At 37.1% G+C, this 14,427-nt stretch overlaps 1 long non-coding RNA gene across 9 annotated transcripts; it reads left to right on the top strand.

Annotated features, from left to right (window-relative positions):
• The first annotated feature begins 7,571 nt into the window (after positions 1-7,571).
• On the top strand, positions 7,572-11,877 carry LOC130919496 (uncharacterized). Of its 9 annotated transcripts, none has more exons than XR_009063980.1 (10): positions 7,572-7,734; positions 8,256-8,354; positions 8,448-8,524; positions 8,871-8,918; positions 9,753-9,813; positions 9,886-9,936; positions 10,137-10,205; positions 10,315-10,428; positions 10,512-10,582; positions 10,717-11,877. It is a non-coding gene; the product is annotated as an uncharacterized LOC130919496 (long non-coding RNA). The 9 variants fall into 9 exon arrangements; XR_009063976.1 differs by having other exon boundaries at positions 8,418-8,524; positions 10,717-11,875; XR_009063978.1 differs by lacking the exon at positions 8,871-8,918 and adding an exon at positions 8,147-8,180 and having other exon boundaries at positions 7,581-7,734; positions 10,717-11,875.
• Positions 11,878-14,427: the final 2,550 nt, after the last annotated feature.

Here is a 14,427-nt window from a genome sequence, read left to right on the forward strand (position 1 = left end):
CCAATGCAGGCTCATCAACACGGCATTTAAGCGCTGGTGATCTCTGAGAAGGCTGCCGAGATATTATTCTTGCTGGTCGCCATTTGACATCCCTGCATTTCGAGTAACTTGCTATTTTGGTCATTTCGCCCCCTCCGTGGGTTTTGGTCGCCTGTCACTTTAGTTTTCTATGCCTCTACCTTGTGCAGGTATGTGAGTGTATTTTTGTTGCTTTATTGGCTCTGCCTAGCACCTTGGTTTACCTTCGCGTTTGTATATTGATCCCTGTCGACCTCCTGTCATGGACCCGTTTTGTTATTTCCCCTTTTTTGCCGTGATCGCGTGTGTTTTTTGTTTTGTATTTAATAAACCCTTGTACGCTTCCTTCAGTCGTTTGTTGTCTGTTGTGAGGTCCAACGTTGTTTCCACACTCGCGGACCCTAACAAATTTGGACATTTAGGGATGTACTTTTTTTCATAGGGGTATACTCACTTTTGTTGCCAAGGGGGTAAGATATTAACGGCTATATTTTGAGTTTTTTTGAGCGGAAAATAAATTAACTCTATTATATAATCTGCACACAGACTACTTTTCATTGTGTCAAAGTGTCATTTTGTCAGTGTTGTCCCCTGAAAAGATATACTTACATATCTGCAGAAATGCGAGAGGTGTACTCACTTTTGTGATACACTGTATGTGTTGTTTCAGGTGATACACCGTCTGATTCAAGCCTTTGTTTTAAAAACTACCAAAGAAACATTTTGAAAATTTCCAGAATTTTATTAGCAAATTTAAATTGCAATATTTGAACATTATAAATTTTATTAACATACATATTAAACACAAACTTGATAATAATCTCTTAACCATCCAGAAAAGCAAAAAATAAACATTTCTCTTAAGACCACTCAACACTATCTGTCTAAATAAATTTTTAAATAATACTGAAAAAACTCAGCGTATAACAAAAATAAATAAAAATGGAGCCTTCCTTCAGGTAAAACACTACTGCTTTTGTCCACAAGCACAGCCAAACTTAACAAATAAAAAAATGAAAGCTTCTTTGGGCCGCTTTGAAAAAACATAAATAAAATAGAAATGAAAACTGGAGAGAATGGGGGAAACCTCGGTTAACTACATTTCTCACAGTTTAATTAATGCTAACAGTAGAAAACAGTAGGATTTTTGGCTCAAAGCAGCTTCCGACTCGAGTTCGCAAAATTCACACAAATTAATGCTATGTTAACTCTGATGCAGGTCGGACTTTCAGTACCAAACTTAGTGGTGTGTTCCCCACCTCCACAACATTGACAACATCTTTTTACATTACTTACAGTGGCTGCTGCTGGTGGGAAAAAAAACCCTTCTAATATTCCTTGTCTTCGAAGGGACCAGAGGAAGCGGCATATTGTATTTGGGTGGGGGGGTGGTCAAGTCATCAGCCAATCAAACATAAGTTTGAGGGGAAAAAATGGACTGGCACATTCAGCAAGTGAAAAGGGGTCAGTGTAAGTCTGAACATAATGAAAATAATTTACTTAATAATGCTAGGGTCAATTCCATCCTTACAACATATGTGAAGACAATCTAAATTACCTATTTAACTGAACTCATTATATAATGAAAATAAGGTTGCTTAAAAGTTGGTGGGGACAAATTGAGCACCCACCCTGAAAACTTGGTAGTGTTATGTCCCTTCCGTCCCTATGCGAACCTATGCCCTTGATTTCAAGTAATAGTTTTGGACACATCTATGTACACAGCTAACTCCCCACTGCACTACCAAGCCTAATCATCACCAAGGAGAAAGTTCTAGGAATAACAATTGGACTGCATTTCTTTTGTGGAGAGAATTGCCTATGGCATGTCTTTCCATGACATTTGCTTAGCGTAATTTGTAATGCCCAATGGCAAGTTCAATTAGGCATTTCATTAATTCAGGTGACTGTGGAAACGACAAACAAATTTAAAAGGACCTGTAAATTGGAAGCAGGTATGAATACATAATTTGATTAGGCCAAAGAAAAAAAGTGGTGCTAAAAAGTGTAATAAATTTGAAATAATTTTTAAAGTGTTTGTGATAAGGTTGCAAATATGTGTCAAATGTGGCTGACTCGTTAGGTCTCAGACACTGTAGTGTGTACAAAGACCAGAAAAGCAAGGTTTGTAGATACATATGTTTATGCCCTAAACAGGTGGTGTATTTTAATTTTTTTTTTTTTTTGCCATAATTCGGCAATTTGCCATGCATGTACAATATGTTGACCTTTGTATTTATAATGATATATGTTTATTCATATAATATTGCTTTTTTAAAGTCAAAATTAAAATTAATACCTGCCCTGACTGCTGAAAAAAATCAGAGGAAACACTGCTTTATTATTATTATTATTTTTAAATCCAGTTAACATTTGAGTGTCCTTCATATATTACCCTAAAATATTCTTTTAATTGGTGACATCTATTTTATTCATTTATTTGTTTGTTTTTGTACTACTACACACACACATTTCTTAGTTTGCTTTCTATTCAACTCAAACTTTAGTTCTTGTGTGTGCAGACTATCTGTTTTGCATGTGTTCATTTTTTTATTCAACAGATTGGAGATATTTAAACAAAAAAAAAAAAGCAATTTTCATTTACATGTTGTGGTCTGTTGTTTTTCTTGATTTATGTTATTTGCATTTTTGTTTTATTATATTCAGGCTTAGATGTGTTTTTGGGACTATAATGTTTTTTTTTTTTTTTTTTTTTTTCATGTTGATATGTGGTTGACCATTCATGTTGCTGCAACAGGCCACACTTGATTCCTCTTTGCCACTTTGTCCAAAAATGCCTGGTTAACACAGACCTCTACCTTGGCAATCACTCTACCCATGGGCAAAGAATATGTGGAGAAACCTTCTACCAAATTCAACACTGGCATTCATGAGAAGCCTTAGCAGAAGGTGCAGTGAAGCAAAGCAAGATACTGCTCATCTCATGTATAAGAGAGACTGCTTATGCATGATGAAACCATGCTCCAATAAACATTCAAGCTCTGACGTGCTTGCTGTGAGACTGACTTGAACGGCCTATGTCTTCATTATTTTTTAAACAACTTGAACATCAAGTTACAGCATTTCTGCGTGTGTGCTTTTGTTATTTTAGGTTTTTTTTTTTTTTTTTTTTTTTAACACTAAGCACTGAACACTTTAAGTGCACCACAAATTATTCGACTGCAGCTTTCTCTCCTTTACTGTACAAGAACAGTGAGGGTAACAACATCAGAAACTAGACATGATATGTTGGTCTGTACTGTATTATTTGAATAGAATACATTTTAAAATTTAATTTACACAGCATTTCTTTTATTGTTTTTTTTACTAACACTGAACAAATCTTCTCACTCGAAGTGATTTTAAACTTTCTTCTTGATGTGATATCGCTGTTCTGATGTTCAGGTTTTGAATGTCTGCTTTTGTGTGGAGTTCCTATGTTCTGTCAATGCGAATGAGTTTTTTCAGACTCTCAGAATCTCCCAAAAAGCAAAAACATACATGTGAGACGTAGGTGGAGTTTGACTTTTGTGGCGGGGAGGGGAGGCCCAACATGTTGATGACACCGAAACGCAGTGTCAGCTATAAAATTAACTTACAAGAATATTTATAATAATGTTGAAAATGAGAATTTTTTTCCCCATTATTTTTAGGGGAATTCTAAATCTGGCTGCTTAGGACAGCTATAATTTTCGGCAAGATCATCATCCATTGAATATGGTACGCCCGCCGGTGGTGGCTCCCCCAATAGCAGGTGACTGCGTGCCGGATCTGGCCTCAGCTCGCCTGATCCGCATAGCAATCACACCCCCTTAACGTCAGTGCGCCAGATGCAGCCCGGATCACTATGACGACCCCTGAAACCCATTTCTCAATGTCATTGTACAAATACTTTCCTGCCTTTTATTTATCATGAACTACTGGGTTGTTGTAACGCACTTTCTGGACCTTTCGGGTTTTTGTAAGAAAGAAAGAAATTTGATTTGATTTTCTTGACCGTTCCAACTACCTTTTTCCATTGTGCCCTTTCAAGTATTATGCATGCACATTAACTCGTAGTGCACTATGCGATGAACAGATTGACTCACATGCATTGAAGCATCAAAACAAATGACGACACACGCTAGCTGAAAATATAAAATTTTACATATATTAAATAGTGGTGTAACAGTACACACAAGTTACTTTTCAGTACGTACCTCGAATAATTTTTTTTCACAGCATTTGAAAGTTTGTTCTATAGGCTAAAACTAAAACATAGCTCTTAGGAAAGTGTAAAATACATCGAAGAATACATCAAATTTGTGTATTTGTATTTTTATTGTTCTAACATTCTTTATTTCACAGTGTGCAAAAATTGACAAGACCTCCATTTTGCGGGGATCAACTGAGGTAACAGTTAAAGGGATCCTCGATTTTAAACACAAGTAATTCTTTAAAGATAAATGTTAGTATGAGTTATAATAATTTGATATTAAAACCCCTCTGAATGTTTTCGTTTTATTAACATTTGTAAAATTATTCAAAGTGACAGGTCGCCATTCTTGTTGACGTTGCAGTGTGGTGGCGTCACCGGGCCCGCTGCCGAACTTCCAGCGTGTCACGCGTTAGCTACCCCAACATGTCGTCGGTTCTGCCCTTCCAATTTGAACCAGAGCGGAAAAGTGAAGAGCAGGACAGCACTGTCGGTCATTCACAAGACGAGCAGCAAAGGCAAAATTCAGAGCAGGAAATACCTGATAAGACAACAGTTGGGCAAAACTGTTGATGTACTTGCGGCAAGTGCGTCTTTATGGTCGAGGATCCCTTTAAAGTCGGGTAGATTCACCACCTGGCAACCTTGGTATCTTTTATATAAAATAAGATACTACCATTTTCAATGTTGGATTACAAACAGTTAATTATAAACCATTGGCATTGAGCATACACTCCCACAAAGATATATTTTCATATTGCCTAAAATAAAAAGTGAAAATTCCAAAACTCAAAAAAGCATCTCTTGAAACAGTGCAAATACAAAAACTCACTCAGTATTTCAAGTATTTCAGCCTAGGGCTACAGCAAAATAAACATTTTCAGATTTGAAAATATATAATAAATACTCTTCAAAAAGAGTTAATAATAATGCATTTGATGGTTCCCACTCCGTACATTTGCCACAACTTTCCTAGTAGTGAGTTTGTCTTCTTTTTCCTGTAAGGGTGGTTGTTGCTGTAGGCGCATTACTTCTACCGTCCAACATGGATTTTTTTTTTCTCTCTCTTACGCCAATGTATTCGCTGTCTGACTGCGTGCACCAAACCGTGATGCATGTACTTTGACGGTAAGGGATGAATACAAATCCCGTTACACTCTTAATATCAAATAATGAGGAATCTTTACATGAACAGCGAGGATACTTCAGGTCTGTTATTTTGTCTCCTGATTTTTTAGAAATCTAAATATGGTCACTCTGGAATGACGAAAAGCCGTAAAAGTGTAACAGTGATGTGCATTAAGGCAGAGCCCCACCTGTCAGTCATGAAAAAGTAAAAACGTAATTTTAACATGTAGTACATTTTATTTTATTTTTCTTTTTTTTTCTTTTTACCTGTCCTGTTCAGCTGCTTGACACGGAGGATGGAAATCTGAGTGTCCGATTGGTCTGAACAGTTTTAATGTATCACATGGGAATATGACATACTCCCATTTTGATCATTCAACGTGCCTTGTTTATTAGTAAAGCAGCTAACAGGAAGGGGTCATGGGGGGACAGAAGAAAAGAAGGAGAGAGAGAGACAGAAGAAGCACAAACAACCACATGAAATACTTTGAACGCTTACACTAACTATGAACATGTTGGTGCCGTTGTTAGTCAGTTGTATGTCCGGTTGACACTTTAGAGAAATTTATAATCTGGATCTGATCCATCTGTTTTCTGTTGTTGTTGTTGTTGTTTTGTTTTTTTGTTCCAATGCAAATGTCCCCATGTGATGTTCAAATGAAAACAGATTGCTTCATATACAGATAATTTTGCATGTGTGTCAGCACTTAATTGTTGATAGACAACACCACTACGCTGCAAAAACAGACTTCCTTAAAACTAGTTAAATTCCCTTGTTTTCAGTGTAAATCTACTAGAAATAAATGAAATTATCTGCCAGTGCTTCCAGAAAATTTTGCTCACTTAGATTTCTTAAAATAAGAAAAATTGCTAGCTGAAAATAAATATTTATTTTAAGCAAAAAATTACTATATTTATTCTTTAAAAAACCTTGTTTGTTAGAAATAATAATAAATAATAGATATTGTTCAAAACATAAAATTGAAAGCATTTTTTTTTCACTCTGGTGAAAAGTTACCATCTTTTAGCTGTATGAGCAGAATAAAACATAGTACATTTTGATTTTTTGTCATTTTGTATGTATTTATAAACACTTTTCCCTTCAAGTCCAATAGTAAACATCCCCCACCCCCAATTTAGAACATCATAATTTCCGCATGGTCTGTAACTCCTTTTCAAAACAGGGAGGAGATTCGCTGTAAGGAAGGTCCCTACTATGCCGCTTGGCCCGCAGTGTTATCTCTCAATAACCCTGTTGATATGCACAGTAAATGGTGTCTCTCTGTCCCTCTATATATAACATATAAAACATTTTGACGATAGGCCCTGTATTTCCATAATCTGGGTAATGTATGCAATGTTTTTCTGCAACATTTTTAAAACACGCGGATTAATTATAAAACGGCAGTAAATAATTCACTTCGTAAGGCCAAAATTATGCATGCCTCAAGGCAAATGGTGCCTATCATAGATGGCCTATGAGCCTATGAACGGATGCTTGTTTGTATTTTATTTACCATTCTTACAAAATGTAAGATTACAATTCTAAATTGAAAATATTCGCAAATGCCGATTTTCAATCAAAGCAAGAGGTTATAATTAAAGGAAGATCAACACTGGAGCTGGGAGGTATGCTTCAAACTAATTGAAAAAATGTCACCAACTCTTGCCAAGTGGTACCCGGGAAAAATCTGACTGTGTGGATGTCCTACGAGAACCTGCTTTTTCTGCTTTCTGCTTCTGTTTTCAACAAGTGGCAGTGTCTAGACACAATATGGATAACGCGATATAAAGAATTTGCCTAGAAGCCTGAATAAGCACTCATGTTAAAAGTCAGCGCTGAAAAAAAAAAAAAAAAACATAGTTGAAAGAGGACTACTAAAGGGCAGCTTTCTTTCCAGTCAATGATCTTTATTGAGACAGAAAGACTTTTAAAACTGAAGGACAAGGAGGATCTCTTCAAAAAAGTCAGACAGTTTTTTCCAGAATAATCGCCGCATGGATTTCATGTACAAGTAGAAGGAAAACCAAAAAGTTTGATTTATTTTGGCTTGAAATAAATTAATATGGAATTATATTAGAGCTGTAAAGACTAGTAGACGTTGTCGACGTCATCGATGACGTAAATGCGTCAGCGGGCAAAACATACCGTCGACGGGTAATGACGGGTTAAAAAAAATTACATGCGGATAAAGTTTAGAATGGCAGGCGCTCGGAGAGGAGTCTGGCTGCAGCCCGCCTCTCTCAGTACCCTGCGCCGCTCTTCTCAGTACCCATCCCGCAGACAGGAAATGACGCAACACCGCAGCTCTCAGTCCCCTCAGACCGGAAATGTCGTCAACCCTTGCGACGAAAACAAGTTACGTTATTTCACCTCTCGCGAAAAAAACACGGTAAGTGGCCGCACTGAAAAAAAGTTTTTAAAAGCGTATGCATGTTTAAAAATGTTAAATAGTTAAACAACACTTGCGGTGAAAATATGAAGTGTTTATTCTGAGTTGAAAAGACCGTACTTATATCTAGTATTCTTAATGCAATTTAAATAATGTCTTCCTTTACTAACTGCATGCGACTTTGCTCTACTTATATTGTTTAATACGTACTGATGAATTCAGCAGCGAATTAGCTAATGCTGCTAATGCTTTTTACATTTTTTTTCACAATGAACAGTCTTCTTTGTGTAGTTTTCATTATATTGCACTCTTATTTTTCATTATGTACATGCCTGCAATTCGCAGCTCGCTGTTTTTGTTGTTGTATGGTATTGTTGTTTTGCCTTCATTTGTTTTGTCTGGTCCTTTGTAGTTTGAATGTTGTCACATGATCCAAATAGGACAAGGTTGTCATTTTTTCTTGATATTGTTACTCTGCTTAGCTATATATTTTTCATTATTTTTATTTTTATTTTTACTAGCTGCAAGATCACCACCCCATTGGGAAGAAACTAAATCACGACCCCCAAATGGTAGTCTTCCCATGCAGATACAGGGATGTCACACAGATCCAAATGGAAGTAAGTAGCATAAATAGTAATGTACTTTAGATTTTGGACTGTGCTGAACACTTTTTTCGATAGACATCGAACACTGTAAAACCCACTGTGCAGACAGGACCAATGGTGACAATATAAGACCATGTCGAGTTTCATGGACGGTTCAAACTCATCCTGCCCAGGAACGGCTGGTATGTTTTTATGTCTGAGACAAATGTTGTGCTCAGTGGAAATCTGGATAGGCTTATTATTCCTTATATTAGTTAACAATTGGACATAATTAATTATTTACTCTTTGTTTATTTAACCAATCAACATTCTCATTAGCTTATGCAAATCTTGAATATAAAGAGGCCAGAAATGGTGTTGATTGTCTAAAAAAAGAAAGTTTGATTGACACGTGCTGACTTTTGGAACGTTGGCCTGAACAATGAAATGGAATCAACTGTGAATTTTGAGGATTTAGTTTCTCTAAAGAACATAATGTCACTTGTACAATTAAGTAAAATGTAACTTTTTGTGTTTGTTTTTTTGCAGATATGAAATGCATATTTATAACTTGTCTAACAAGTAGCTCATTCAAAGGTATAAAAAAGTATTTTTTGGCGTGTGTAGGGTATTATTTTAACTATGTAGCCTACAGAATGCTTGTATGGGCTCATGTAGGTGTCTGCGTACGTTTGTATTTATGTAACATATGTCCGTGTGTATAGATTATGTATTTTTCAGGGAAGGACCATATTTGTGGCTGACCCCTATGTTGTTGCAACATAGTGAAAGCCTACAGGATGTGACCCACACATGCATTTGCCTGTAAGGCTGATTAGTAACAACTACAACTTGGAGCATTGGTTCATTTTCAAAGAACAGTCAAATCATAACAAATTAAATGATCCAAATTCCAATTATTTGTGGGAAGAAAAATAGATCCAATCTTGAGATCAGAGAACTATTGTTATCTCTAATGAAATTCAGTAACCATTCATATTGGCATGGCGTTTCCATGATGATCCAGAATAGCCTTGTTTGGTTTTGAAGGTATGTTCCAGTCGATCCTTTTATGTTGCCCCTTCAATTAAAGCAGAATTGCACTCCAGATGATTCATCCAATCATTTGAAGCAAAATTCTAAAATGCAACTCTAAAATTGCGAATGTTTTGTTTCAAGGGCGTTGGCCCGGTCTCAACAATGGTAGGGACGAATATAATGCAAATAAGGTTGCTCAAAAGTTGGTGGGGACAACTTTAGCATCCTGAAAAGTTGGTCGTGTTATGTCCCTACCGTCCCTATGCAAACCTACGCCCTTGTTTTGTTTGCATGAATCATTTAAACCTGACTGGTTGGTGTTCTTGTGCATGGAAACACGTTTGTAATTGTTTAACTACTGTATTTAATATAAACCTATATTTTCAATTGCAGAAAACGTTGACAGTCAATCAACAGGGGGACATGGAAAGAGAGGATTGGAAGTGAAATAGAGGTATTTGTAAAAGTGTGTATATTCATTGATTCAAAACTTGAAGGAAGTGACTCTGTTAAATTCTTACGTTAGGGTTTTTCGGGACAGCCATAGGGGAAGGACTGTGGCATCTTCATGTTGATGGTAGGTGAGTTTAACTGTCCAATTTTGTCCTCTGTTATATTTGTATTCATTTATCCATTTCTAGTATGCTCTTTGCACTGTTCTGGATGCTCTCTTTGAGTTTAACCATTGTAAAATGAAGTTCACTGAATCATTCAAATTGGGCTACAAAATATCCTTGTCGTTATTCTTTATTTACACTTGTTTTTAATTTTTGTTAGACTGATATGCCAACTCTGAGGAAGTGGTGGTGTATATTGCTAGCGGACAATTTCAAACTTGGGTGCATGGTAAGTCTTTGAAACTGTTGATATGGCATTCATAGGAAAGTAGGTGCACAATACCTTAATTCTTTGTTGGAAAATGTGGAATACTTATTTTTGTATTTTTTCAACTTAGGTGAGCCACAGGAAAGAGTTTGCCCATTGGACAGATAAGGCAAAAGCATTACTGCAGGGTGAAGTGCCACCAGTCTATCAGCTACAGAAGTGAAATTTGAATATAATTGCTGAGGTCAGCTTTTAAAGACTTTTTAGTGTCCATTACTCTGACGCACTTTTGAACATGTCCCCCTTTATTCACTGATTTATTTTTAGGAAGAGGTGCAACCACAGCTCCTTCAAGTTAGTGGTGGCCCACTCCAAAAAGATATGACGGGAAAAAAATGGTAAGATTGTTTATATACCTAGTTTAATGCAATGCCTGAAAAGAAAAATCAAGTATAAAATTAACAAAGCATCATTTTTATTTTACTTATGTAATATTCAAATAGCTCTTTTCTTTCTCTTTTCCAATGAACAGTTTTGGTAAAAGGACTGTGCAAGACTGCACAAAAGCCTCGGACAGGGGTGGGGTGGGGGGGGATTCATGCAGTAGGAGTTCCCAAGCATCCTGCAGATGGAAGAGGATGAGCACGAACTACAATGTCTTGGAGCCATTCAAGTTCTGTTTCAACCATCTGGAAGATGGATTTACCTTTTTTGAGGAGATTGTTGACCAAAGAAAATATCTGGTATTCTCTCAATAATAATAAAAAAATAATAAAACTAAAAAAATAAAGTTTACCACATTAGAACCGGTTGTATTGAGTTCATTTTTCTACACTTATAAATTAGTTGTTTTTTTTCTTTTATCCCAGATGTTAGTTGTAGGTAGTTTTAATTACCTGTGATGAAGGCGGGAGTGCTTGCCGAAAAATGTCAGGTAATTAAAACAACCTACAACTATTGTCTGGGATAAAAGAAAAAAACAACTAACACATGATAACTATTTTGTCATTTCTGTTTGAAATAAAGGTGCCTTTCCTGGAGCAGAAAGTTTAATATAGTTTCTGAATTAGTTAATTAAGATCTTCACTCACATGAATGAATTTAAGTAGCAAAATGAAAGACAAAATTGGTTTGGTTGCAACATGGAGAGAATATTACGTTTTTGATACATTAAATTGTAATGAAGCTATATTAATGTGTCCGTTCATAAAAATGTAAGGATGACAGCAATTTCTAATAATTCTCAATTGGAGTATATTTTACAATTGACAAACTAAAGTACACACTGTGATAGGTCACATGCGATCTTTCAGTCACCAATTAAACCTTTATTACAGTAGTGTGTATTTTAATTTTGATGTACTGTAACCATGTTTTTCATTTTGGTAAAATCACCAGGCTTTAACAAACTGACCGCGCTTAAAGAGTTAATCTCCCGATTTCACCAAATCAATTTAAGGAGCATGGAAATAAATTATTATTTAAATAATAATGAGTGATGCTGAAACCGAAAATAAAAGACGTGCGCAAAGAAAAGTAAACTAGTATTTACGTTCGAATGGACGCTAACTATTACGATAAAACCGGAAGCTCGGAGCTCGAGCGCTGTTTCATGTTGTCATTTCCGGTCTGAGAGCTGCGATATTGCGTCACTTCCTGTCTGCGGGATGGGTACTGAGACGAGCGGCGCAGGGTACTGAGAGAGGCGGGCTGCAGCCAGACTCTCTTGGGAGAGGGCGCTCGCGATACAAGTGGTTGTTACTGGCACCCCCAAGGGGGCCGCTGTTATTTCAATGTGACCGGCGTTGTCAGATTGAGCAAAGAGGAAGAAAGTGGGCGAGCGAGAGAGAGGGAGCGAGATCGGCGAGTTGGAAAAGTGCGCGCGTAGCGCCGAGTTGAGTGGCTTCATCCCCCAAGTTTTTGTTTTGGTCAATAAAAGTATCCTTAAAGAGCCATTCGACGCCTCTCGGTGTTTTTATGCACACCGCCGCCTTCCCGAGGAGGAAATCGGACGAATCCAGACGAACCGACGATAATGAGCCAAGTGAATCGCTGGTGAGGAGTTGAAAACACCGCCAATTTCCAAAAAGGGCAGAGATGGTTACACGTGAAAGCGTCATAAAGCCAAAAAAGAGGACCAGAATAACCAGAGCCTGGAATTATTTCAAAAAAAATATGGAGGGTGCCACTGTGTGTACTCTTTGCTAAGCTGAGCTCGCATACCACGGTAGCACGTCTGCTATAAACGAACACTTGAAGCGCCGTCACCCAAGTATAATTTTCGAAGACAACAAGAAATAACAAGCTAGCGGATTGTAAGTCCATACAACTCTCTAACGATTTTTTAAATGGAATTTGCCTCAATGTGCGTCGTATCAACGCGCATTTTTATTTAATAAAATAATTAATATAATTATATATATTTTTTAAATTATTATTAAATTTATTAGGATCATGGAAGCTCCCACTTAGGGAAAAAACACACATATATCCTGAATATACATAATATAAAAAATATATATGGAAACACCACTGGCCTGCTTACTGTAATCCATGACAGCACTAATGTTAGTTATTTAATATTATAAAGTTTTACATATAGTAGTATACTATAAAATGAATACTATATACTTAATTTTTGTTACTGTGGGTATGTGTGCCTTTCATTCAAAATAATTGTGGTAATATTTCAGTGTGCCCTCTGCATTATCTTCAGGTTAAAACACACAAAAGTTGAACAGTTTTTCCCCTCCCCCAAAAATGCGGAATGCACACCGGAAAGAGCATCTGAACTCACACAAAGTATTCTGAAAATGATTGTCCGGGACATTGCAATTCATTTTAACATTGAGAACACTATAGACAATGACATGCCGCAAAAAGAGTAAGAATTGTTTTGAATCCTGTTAAAAAGGTGAAGTCACAGTGTTTACGTTTACATTTTTTTGCAGCTGTTAATGCCAGCAGCATTTGACCTCATTGTTTGTGATTTATTATTGATATTTATATATATTTATTATATATTATATATATATTATTTATTTGTTTATACGTTAATAAAGAATTTAGGTGTTCCAAAATGTTTTTTTGTGAATTAATAAGCTTTAACAAAAATTTAAATAATTATTAGATTAGTCAACTAATCGTAAAAATAGTCGGCTGACTAATCGGGAGGAAATTTGTTATATATATGTATATGTATATATATATATATATATATATATATGTACACACACACACACACATCCATCCATCCATCCATCCATCCATCATCTGCCGTTTAATCTGGGGTCGGGTCGCGGGGGCAGCAGCTTTAGCAGGGATGCCCACACTTCCCTCTACCCAGCCACTTCAACCAGTTCCTCCAGCGGGATCCCAAGGCGTTCCCAGGCCAGCAGAGAGTCATGGTCTCTCCAGCCTGTCCTGGATTGTCCCCGGGGCCTCTCCACTTCTCCACGGAGACGTCCAGTAGGCATCCGAACGAGATGCCCGAGCCACCTCTACTGGCTCCTCTCAACATGGAGGAGTAGCGGCTCGACACTGAGTCCTTCCCGGATGACCAAGCTTCTCACCCTATCTCTAAGGGAGAGCCTGGACATCCGGCAGAGGAAACTCATTTCGGCCGCGTTTGTCCGGGATCTTGTCCTTTCGGCCACGACCCACAGCTTGTGACCATAGGTGAGGGTAGGAACGTAGATTGACCGCTAAATCGAGTCCTTCGCCTTTCAGTTCAGCTCGTTCTTCACCACTACGGACCGGTGCAGAGTCCGCATCACTGCAGATCAATGTTCCCGCTAAGCTGCGCACATATGCATTCGCGCACTGCTTGCACATACTCAGCACATAAGAAAATTTATGCAGCGCACAAAATAAAATTTAACAGAAACTAGGGCTGTCAAAATTATCGCGTTAACGCGCGGTAATTAATTTTTTAAATTAATCACGTTAAAATATTTGACGCAATTAACGCACATGTCCCGCTCAGAAAGTATTCTGCCTTTTGGTAAGTTTTACAGCAAGGCTTTTTGTGCTGTCCAACAGCGAACTCTTGTGGTCGCTTTGCAACATGGTTTATTGTTTTCTTGCCAGTTCATTATGGCTGCACGACGTCTCGGGCTGATAATGTTGTGCTTATATGATCCTTGGACAAGATTTGTCCGTAAGTATGGTTGTTGTAAAGAATGTACATATTATGTTAGTAAGCGAAATGTTATATTTTTTGTATGAGACGCTTTTTGTTTAT

Source organism: Corythoichthys intestinalis, chromosome 7 (genome assembly GCF_030265065.1).
Source record: "Corythoichthys intestinalis isolate RoL2023-P3 chromosome 7, ASM3026506v1, whole genome shotgun sequence".
Classification (NCBI taxonomy): Eukaryota; Metazoa; Chordata; class Actinopteri; order Syngnathiformes; family Syngnathidae; genus Corythoichthys; species Corythoichthys intestinalis.